The sequence below is a fragment of the Macrobrachium rosenbergii genome, chromosome 3, assembly GCF_040412425.1.
Source record: "Macrobrachium rosenbergii isolate ZJJX-2024 chromosome 3, ASM4041242v1, whole genome shotgun sequence".
NCBI lineage: Eukaryota > Metazoa > Arthropoda > Malacostraca > Decapoda > Palaemonidae > Macrobrachium > Macrobrachium rosenbergii.
This window is the reverse complement of record NC_089743.1, coordinates 42,211,477-42,221,965: the sequence shown is the minus strand read 5'-3', so window position 1 is coordinate 42,221,965 and position 10,489 is coordinate 42,211,477. Positions and strand designations below refer to the sequence as shown.

At 41.5% G+C, this 10,489-nt stretch overlaps 1 non-coding gene across 1 annotated transcript; it reads left to right on the top strand.

Moving 5' to 3' along the window:
* The first annotated feature begins 265 nt into the window (after window positions 1–265).
* On the top strand, window positions 266–342 carry TRNAC-GCA (transfer RNA cysteine (anticodon GCA)). Its single transcript has one exon. It is a non-coding gene; the product is annotated as a tRNA-Cys (tRNA).
* Window positions 343–10,489: the final 10,147 nt, after the last annotated feature.

The following is a 10,489-nucleotide window of genomic DNA, read 5'->3' as shown; positions in this document are numbered from 1 at the left end:
AACATCATCATTCACTGGGAATTCGGATGACAAACTTACACGCGGCACTTGTGTGAGTCATTCCTACGCAAGGAAACAGTCCCGTGACGTACACCTCATCATTCAGCGATTTCGACATATAGCCTCTGTCTACACACACGCACAAGCGCAAAAGAGCTTCATTCATAACATCATGACGATGAGTCTACAATGACACGTCACTTCTTAGAAGTCTATGCCTAGGTATGGGATGAGATTTAATGATAAGGGAATTAATTCCCACCGCGGGACCAGGGTGTAGCTCAATGGTAGAGCATTCGACTGCAGATCGAGAGGTCCCCGGTTCAATCCCGGGTGCTCCCTCTTTAACTACTGGTGACGAATTGTTAATTTATTCAAATGACTAACTATTTATACTCTGGTTATAGCCACCGATCTATGTTGGTTAGGCTAATTCCAAAGATCCACGACAGGACAGTCAAGCCAGCCCTTCATGCCTTAACAGCTCCAAGTCTAAATAAACAATATTTATGCGATGAAGAAATAAACCAACGACTTCAAATGTACTTCATGACCTTATCTTTATAAACAGGGTATTCCTTCTGTTATACAACACTCAGATAGGAATTTTGCCAAGATAAAATCCTGGGTTTCCCTTAGTTGAGACACGCTTCGTGACTATCTTCAGAAGAAAATGATTTAGACGCGTATCTTCTGTAAATCACATTATTCAGACAAATATACTGTGTAAAATCAAATTATTCAGACAAATATACTGTGTAAATCACACTCTTTCGACAAATATTGAATAAATCACATTCTTTAGACAAATATACTGTGTACAGTAAATCCCATTATTCAGACAAATATACTGTGTAAATCAAATTATTCAGACAAATATACAGTGTAAATCACATTACTGAGACAAATATTCTGAGTAAATCCCATTATTCAGACAAATATACTGTGTAAATCACGTTATTCAGAAAAATATATCGTGTAAATCAGATTCTTTAGACGAACATAATGCATAAATCACGTTATTTAGACAAATAAATTGTATAAATCACATTGTTTAGACAAATATTCAGTGTAAATCACATTATACTTGTACATTTCGTAACCTAGTCGTATCATCTAAAATATTATAAATAGCCAAGCAAGTCAGTGATTTTTTGCCACAATATTTTCTTAAATCCGCTTACGTATTTCGACCTGAAATATAAGCTATACATACTACAATACCACATTCCTGTAAAATTACGGTGTCCGTAGAATCAAGTAGAAACGACGTAGGCTTACAATATTACACATCCAATTTTTTACAACAGCTACATATTTACAACAAAGCCGCATCAACGTAAGCTACAACAATATAACATAGCCTCTTTATAAAACTGCTGTATTATGAAAACAAAACAGAAACCGCTATCAGGATGTATAAATGACCATGATTTTGCATGCATTAAAACTGCACCAGGTTCCGATGAAATTATAACAGGATGTTCATTCGGCGCCCGCCAGCTGCCACCAGACGGACACAGATATGAGAATAAAGGTTAGATAGCTCAGCACTTTCGATAGAGAGAGAGAGAGAGAGAGAGAGAGAGAGAGAGAGAGAGAGAGAGAGAGAGAGAGAGAGAGAGAGAGAGAGAGTATAGTAAGGTCTACTGTCAGCTTATGACAACTTTTTTGTAGATTACGAATCAGAAGTTAGCTATTTTGTCTTTCAAGACAATTAAACATACATGCGTGTGTGCGTGTGTGTGTGTGTGTGTGTGTGTGTGTGTATATATGTATATATATATATATACATACATATATATATGTATATGTATATATATATATATATATATATATATATATATATATATATATATATATATATATATATATATATATATTGTCACGATGCATACAAAGTACCTGATTATTACACAACTAATCTCAAAATTCAAAAATTTACCTCACTTCAGCCAGATACCTGAACTCTCATAACAACAGGAATTATGACTGAGGTGAAGGTAACAGTGATCCCTTAAAAACTTATTAATCACTTGAAAAAAATCAAACTAAGTTTATCAGAATATGTGTGAGGTATCAACAATTTAACAAGAAATATTCTAGAGTAAAAGGGCATCACTCTATCAAACAACTTTAACTGTTTCCCTGGTCTTAATTCACTTTAGCAAAACTAAAAGAACAAAACATATTTATCACTTTGCCTTATGCACACACAATTAATCCTAGTCACTAGTGGTCAATAAATGAAACACTGTTTTTCTAAAAATATTAAATACAAAAATTTATTTTTAAATTCAAAATTTTTCATTAGAATTCACAATCTGAAAAATTTACTATTACTTGAAAATAACACAAAACTTAATTAATTCTTGAATTAAATTATGAAACAAAACTAATTCACAAAAACTTTATCAGGAATTTAAATTAATCAAGCAAAATTTAAACTACCAAGAATCACGTAAGATTTGAAAAGAAAATCTTAATAAATGAAAAATTAAATTGAGAATGCAATTAAATTACCAAGAAATACTTAAAATGCTACGTAGATAAATGTTACATCACAAACATAAAAAAATGTGAAAATATGAAGAGATTGCAAAGACAAGAACACACAAAAATATACAAAAAATTTATCAGTAATAATTTCACTAAGGCAAAATTTCCTTAATTTATTATACCATGGTATTAATAAATAAAATTCACGTTACCTTACACAAACTTGTGAAAACCTCTGTAAAATCCCTTTGCAGCTGCGCTAATTTCACTAAACACACTTTTTTACCAGGCGCCGTTACAAATGAAATCATTTTACTAAATTCAGATCTCAAAGGTTAATGCTAATGCCAGTGACCACAAGTATACTACGTTAAAAGTAATATTTTTTTAAGAATGAGAGAGAGAGAGAGAGAGAGAGAGAGAGAGAGAGAGAGAGAGAGAGAGAGAGAGAGAGAGAGGGAATCAAACTGATTGGTTTCGGAAATCAAAATGAAACAGATTTCAGAATTCCAGTATCACATGAAACAATTACATGACGTCATTAGGGCATTTTGGTTACGAGATACCAAAAGAGAAATTTCTAGAAGGAAGGCGACATCACTCCCAGCAAACATTTAGAACGCAATCGGGACATGTTACTCTCTCTCTCAAAGCGGCATACGTGATCAGAGCCATGTATGTAACTTTGTGAAATCACTCGTATTCTTTTCGTATGGGACAAGGCTTTTACAGAAATCTTTACACGATCGAAACATACTGCAATCGGCTAATTATGATTGACGTGTTTTATGAATAAGACGAAAAACCGAGTTCATTTCCTGAACGAATTGGCAATTGTTATTCCAAACTGTCTTCATGTTAACCCAAAACAATGTGCTCTCTCTTATCTCAACTGATGACAGTTGAAATGAAACAAGTCTTTGCTGAACACACACACACGTGTTGCTCATGCTATGTTGCTATTAAAATTGTATTTTCAATTCTAAATTATGCTATTAAGTTATTGAAATCATTAGTTCTTTTGAGATCTGATGCCAAACTAAATACAACACTTCAATAATCACTATCATTACACATAACACATGATAAATAAAAGAGTAAATATATCAAAATATTGCATGATATACATATTACAAGGCAACATCATGAAAATATATTGTAATGGCAACAAATTGCCTCTCCATTCTTGTGTTTCACTCCTCATATGTACATTAATCACGTCACATATGTTACTTGTTATTATTTCAGATTCTTTATGCATTTCATTGTATGCATCATTGTACGGCCTTTCCGCCAATATATATATATCTTATATATATCTGCCTTTACATGTTCTGTAACGTATTATATATGTCTTTTTATGCCTGTTAACAAACACAAATTCTGTATGGACGCAGCGGGGGGCCGCAGGTTCCTGCTACCTTTCCATCCACTTTCCGCACTATAAACATATAAAAACCTGTCGAGAACGATAAAGAATCATTCTTTCACTTCAGACTTTTCTTGAACCTCACACTGGTGACCCCAGAGTGACAGGTAGCGCAGTTTTGGCCAAGCCATTCACGGACTAAAATCGGCCGCAGCCTACCATCAGAGAGCCTTTAGCGGACTAATTACAGCGTCAAAGTTTAGGCCTCTGATAGCTAAGCTCCTTCCCTGGTGGAAACCGTGCCATTAACAGACTAATACAGCGTACCCAAAAGGTCACGTTTTGGCACTTTATTCGACCACTTGAACAATCAGCACCATTAACGGACTCAAAACGGTGCATTTTCCCACGTTTTGGTGCATGAGTAGTAAAGATGTCGGAAGCTGAACTTCAATGCGAACCCACGAGTATTGTCTGTATACCACTCTCACCAACAAAGCCAGATGTGGTCAAACTTCCTCCGTTTTCACGGCAGAACACAACATCATGGTTCCTGCGCCAGAAGGGCACTTTTACGTGCTGCGTGTCTCAGATGATGCTATCAAATCTGACGTCACCATGACGGCGCTCCCAGAAGAAGTGTTCAACAGAATCTCCCCCTGGCTCAACGTGCAGCTGGACAGATCAGATGTGCGACCTTGAAGGATAAACTCATCCAAACTTACTCCATGCCCGTGACCGAGAGAGCACAGAGCTCACTTGACCTATTATCCCAGCCCCTTGGAGAAGCATCACCCAGGGAAGCCTGGGACAAACTACGGGGGTTGGTAGCACTGCCAAGCCGCAACAAAAACGGGAAGAAGAGGAAGGTAGACTCAATGAGAACGATCTTCCTTCGGCGCCTCCCGCAGGAAGTTAGGGGTCAGATAAAAGACGCACACGCCCTTGACATGGATGCCTTAGTTGATGTCGCCCAGAAAATGCACAAGGCAACCAAGGCCTCGAAACACGCTGCCGCCCCCCTCGCAGCTGCCGCCCTGGGAGCCTGCAGCCTGATGGAGGAGAATGATGACAGCAAGGGAGACATCAACACCATTTACAGGAAGAAGACACCATTCAGGGAACACAGAACATGGTCAAACCCGGCGTGGTGCTTCTTCCATAGAAAATTTGGCACCAATGACAGGAACTGCAGACCTTCCCATTCCTTTACAAAAAAACAACAAAAGAGGCCACAAGTAACAGCAGTGGCCGCGAAATCCAACTTCCCCCGACCAGCAGGTTTCTTCATCAGAGACGAAATTTCGATGCAGCGCCTGCTGGTAGACACGGGAGCAATGCAGTCGGTCTTCCCACCATCTAAGGAAGATTCAGAAAAGATGCCTGACTCAACACCCGCCCTCATAGCAGCAAATGGAACTCCCATCCGCACGTATGGCACAACGACCTGGACTATCTCCATTCTGGGTCACAGATACCACTGGCCCTTCGTCATCGTGGAGGTTAAGTTCCCCCTGCTGGGTGAAGACTTCCTAGAGCACCACGGACTTCTGGTCAACATTGGAAGACAATGCCTCCTTGACACTGGAACCTGCCACTCCCGTCAGCTCTCCACCGGACCTGGAATACCCACCATCTGCTCCACAGCCCCCAACGGATACATGCCCCTCCTAAAGGAGTTCCCAGACATATTCAAACCAGAGCTACGCCAGTCACCAGGGGCTTCAGCAAAGCATGGCATCTTCCATCATATCACCACTACGGGCCCACCAACCCATGCCAAGTTCCGACGACTATCCCCCCAAATGCCTTCGCAGAGATGGAACGGATGGGCATCTGTAAAAAAGCATCAAGCCCTTGGGCGTCTCCCCTCCACATGGTTAAGAAGTCCAATGGGTCATGGAGGCCCTGAGGAGACTATCGGCGCTTGAATTTACTGACAACACCAGACCACTACCCCCTCCCAAGCATGCAAGACCTGATGGGCACACTCCACGGCGCACAGATTTTCTCCAAGATGGACCTGCTGAAGTTATACTTCCAAGTCCCTGTGAATCCCGACAACGTCCCAAAGACCGCCATCATCATGCCCTTCAGGACTTATACATTTTCCTATTCCACCTTAGGTCTCAGGAACGCAGGTGCCACATTCCAGCACCTGATGGACACCATCTTGGGGGATCTGCCTTTCTGCGTCTGCTATGTCGACGGCATCCTCATCTTCTCCAGGTCCCCAGAGGAACACCTTCGCCACGTCCGCGCTGTCCTGAAACATCTGCAGGAGAGCGGACTAGTCGTCAGGTTCGACAAATGCATTTTCGGGACAGAAAAAGTAGACTTCCTTGGGCATGAGGTTTCCCCAGCAGGAGTGCACCCCACGGCCTCTAAAGCAAAAGCTATAGAGAATTTCCTGAAACCAAAAACCATCAAGGCCTTTCAGGAGTCTCTAAGGATGATAAACTACTACCGACGTTTCATCCCAGACGTCGCCTGCACTATGTACCCCCTGACATCAATCCTGAAGGGCAAGTAAAAAACACTAACCTGGGAGGCTCCGCAGCAGAAGGCATCATAGAAACAAAGACAGCCCTCACCAATGCCACTACCTTCCCGTTGCTAGGTAACCAGTTGGTTCTTAGCCACGTAAAATAAGTCTAATCCATCGGGCCAGCCCTAGGAGAGCTGTTAATCAGCTCAGTGGTCTGGTAAAACTAAGGTATACTTAACTTTTTAACCACAACCCCGCAGCCGCCCTCAGACTGACAACAGATGCCAGCAACAATGCCTGCGGCACAGTACTTGAGCAACTAGTGGATGGCAGTCCCCAACCCTTGGCCTTCTTCAGCCACAAGTTTTCGACAGCAGAGACCCGCTACAGCACCTTTGACAGGGAGCTGCTGGCTATCTACCAGGCTGTGAGACACTTCAAGTACCTGCTGGAGGGGACCGAATTCACAATCCTAACAGATCGCAAACCCTTGGTGCATGCATTTGCAAAGCCGGGAGATGCGTGGTCTGCAAGGCAACAGCAACACCTAACCCCCATCTCCGATTTTGGGTGAACCATTAACTACATCCCTGGCAGGAAAATACCAGTAGCCGACGCCCTGTCGAGAGTAGAAATCAGTTCCCTTCACCTCGGCATCGACTATGAAGACCTGGCAAAAGAACAAGCAGACCCAGAGATGGCAGCCTACAGAACGGCAGTGACAGCCCTTAAGTGGGTAGATGTGCCCTTTGGAAACTCAAATACAACTCTCCTCTGCGACACCAGCACAGGCCGTCCCCGCCCCCTAGTACCTGCCTCAAGGAGGAAGCAAGCGTTCGATATAGTCCACAGTCTCTCCCATCCATCAGGGCGCACAACGGTGCGGCTCGTGACTGACAAGTTCATCTGGCATGGCATCAACAAGGACGTCCGACAGTGGGCAAGGAGCTGCATCCCATGCCAGGTGAGCAAAACATCCCGGCACACAGAACCCGGAGTCGGAGACTTCCCCCAGCCTTGTCGGTGCTTCAGCCACATCTACATCGATGTCATTGGGCCTCTTCCGCAGCCAGGAGCCAGATACCTCCTGACGATCATAGACTGCTCCACCCGCTGGCCCGAGGCAACCCCCATGGAGGAGGCATCAACAGCGTCATGTGCAGAGGCCCTCCTCTCCAGTTGGATCAGCCGTTTCGGAGTGCCAGACAACATCACTACAGCCTTCCTGTCAGAGCTCTGGGTCTCCTCGGCATGCCTGATGGGTACAACACTACACAGCACAACAGCCTACAACCCTGCAGCGAACAGCATGGTCGAGAGGGCACACCACTCTCTTAAGGCAGCTCTCATGCCACGTTGCACCGACGAAAGCTGGAAGGCACAGCTCCTCTGGGTCCTGCTGGGTCTCCGCACCACACTGAAAGCAAATGGCGACACCTCCCCTGCTGAGAAAGTCTACGGGGAGACACTGGCTGTTCCCGGAGAATTTTTCCTGCCGTCAGCCCATGGCACCAACACCCGTCTCCCAGGTTGAGGGAACTCGCACAGAAGTTTGCTCCCTGCCATAAGACCTTCACTGACAGAACCACCACCTACAGCCCACCAACTTTAGACTCCTGCGCCTACGTCTTCATCGGGGTGGACGCCCGTTGACTCACGGCCACCTAAAGAGAAGGCCTGTTCGATGACTCAAAAATGGTGACCTACGTCATCAGGATGGGGCTATTAATCACGGCCAGTCGGCCATCTCAAGCCTCAGTTTTCCACTGACCTCGGTTAAGGTCACTGCGCAAATTTTTTCCTTGAAAAGGGCTTTAATATCGGGCATTATCAGCATTGCTTAATACGACAAAATGCCAAACAAGTGTTGTGTGCCTCGTTGTAGAGGCAATTACAATAAACACAGTAAGGTTTGTGCTTTTTCCTTTCCTAAGGACGAAACCCTTAGAAGGAAGTGGGTACTAGCGGTGAAGAGAGAAGGATACACACCAACAAGTAACAGCAGGGTAAGTGACAGTGATCATTTGTTTACATGCATAGATATACATATACTGTATATGTATGTGTAAATATATACAGTATATAGGCTATATATGTATATATATTTACATATATATGTATATATATACATATACACAAGTCTCCTGGCTATAATTGAATGAGTAAAAAGTAGCTTTTAGTTTTCAAATGAGATATAGATGTGTAACGTAAGGAACGTGTATTGAAATGGGGTTATTTGATTGCAGGTGTGCGAGTTGCATTTTCGTCCCGAAGATATTAAATGGGAGGTTTCACGTTTTGATGAAAAGGCTGCCAAAACCATAACTGCAAGACTTGCGAAACCTCGACTACGTTCTGATGCTGTTCCCTCACTATTGCCTAATTGTCCAGCTTACCTATCATCTGCCTCTAAAGTAAGAGAATCTCCAGAATGCAGGAGAGCAAGGCTGGAGGGAAAAGCTTTGCATGCTGCAATGGTAGATAACATTGCAACTCACGATGTATATAAGGAGAGTAAAAATTTTTGTAATCTAAAGGATTTAACTGATAGCAAATTGAACTTCATTGACACTTCTTATTGGTCTATCATAAGAAAAGAGAAATATTTGCTCATTTGTAGGATTTTGGAGCCCCATTAAGTCATATGCCTGTGTGTCTGTTCATATATGATGATTGTTCAATCCGTGTATTTGTTCACGATGCTGAAATTAAGAAACTGGGAAACTATAAAATTCTTTCTGGGGTCGGTGACATAAATGAGCTAGAAATTATATTGAATAACCTTAGAAATACGGATGTACAACAGTTTTCGAAAGAATCTAGCAGTACCATTCTTATTTTGCCACTAGTCATTTCTTTGTTGACAGCCCTACTTGATGAAGATTTTAAATATTTCTCAGCGCTTAAGTTTATATGTGAACAGCTACGTCTGATGACTCTTAAAAACTAGAATATTCGTCAGAAATCACAATTTTTTCATCTCTTTTGTACAATTGCTCCCCTCAAGGTTACAGACTTCTGAGAGATAGTGGTTATGTAATCTTCCCAAGCTTCTCAACAGTCAAGAGAGTTTTTATTTCTAAAGATTTCAGTCCTTCCCTTGAGCAGCATGATGAAAACTTCCTTGCATATATCAAACAAAAGTTTAAGTCCCTTTCAGATGACGACAAAACAGTGAATCTATTGATAGACGAAATTCATTTAAAAGCTTATTTTGATTACAAAGGTGGTAATATTGTAGGGTCAGCATTTGACAGCTGTGAAGCGGCAAACAGCGCATTCGTTTTCATGGTAAATAGTATTAAGTCATCGTTCAAAGATGTTCATATCATTCCCACGAAATGCATGAAAGCAGAGACGTTGCACTCCATAATTAAGAAGGTTATAATGGGATTAGAAAAGATTGGATTGACTATACTTTGCGTTATAACAGACAATAATGCCATCAATGGGAAAGCAATGTCATATTTTGCCAACCCTCCAAAGTTATCCATAGTATATGAACATCCTTTCCAAAAAACCCGACCCCTCTTTTTTATGTTTGATTCAGTTCATTTGTTAAAATGCATCAGGAATAACTGGGTGGGCCAGAAAGATCAAGAAAAAACGATGCGATTTCCTAAATTTTCTTATAGTGGCAAGTACTTTGAAAACGAAGTTGAAATGAATTATGCTCCTCTAAATACTTTGCAAAAACTTCACTCGTTGGAAAGAAAGTCTCTTTTAAGTCATTCATACAAGTTGACGCAAAAGGCATTGTGGCCATCAAGTCTCGAAAGACAAAATGTGAATCTAGTGTTAAAGGTTTTTAATGAGTATGTAATTGAAGCTCTGTTAACTTTTGGAATGAAAAATTTCCTGCCATTTTCATCTGAAGTAGCAGATTACATTAAGGTAATTCACATATGGTGGACCATAATGAATGTAAAATCCAAGTTTAAAGGGAAACGGCTTAACAACCAATATTCAGCACCTCTAACCAATGATGCTGGAGATATAAAATATGAATTTCTCAATAGTTTTTATTTATGGTTACAAGTTTGGGCTGACAACAAGGGAATTAAAGGTAATTTAACACGAGAGACATTTACAGCTTTGGAACATACAACTCATGCAATTATAGAACTTACAGA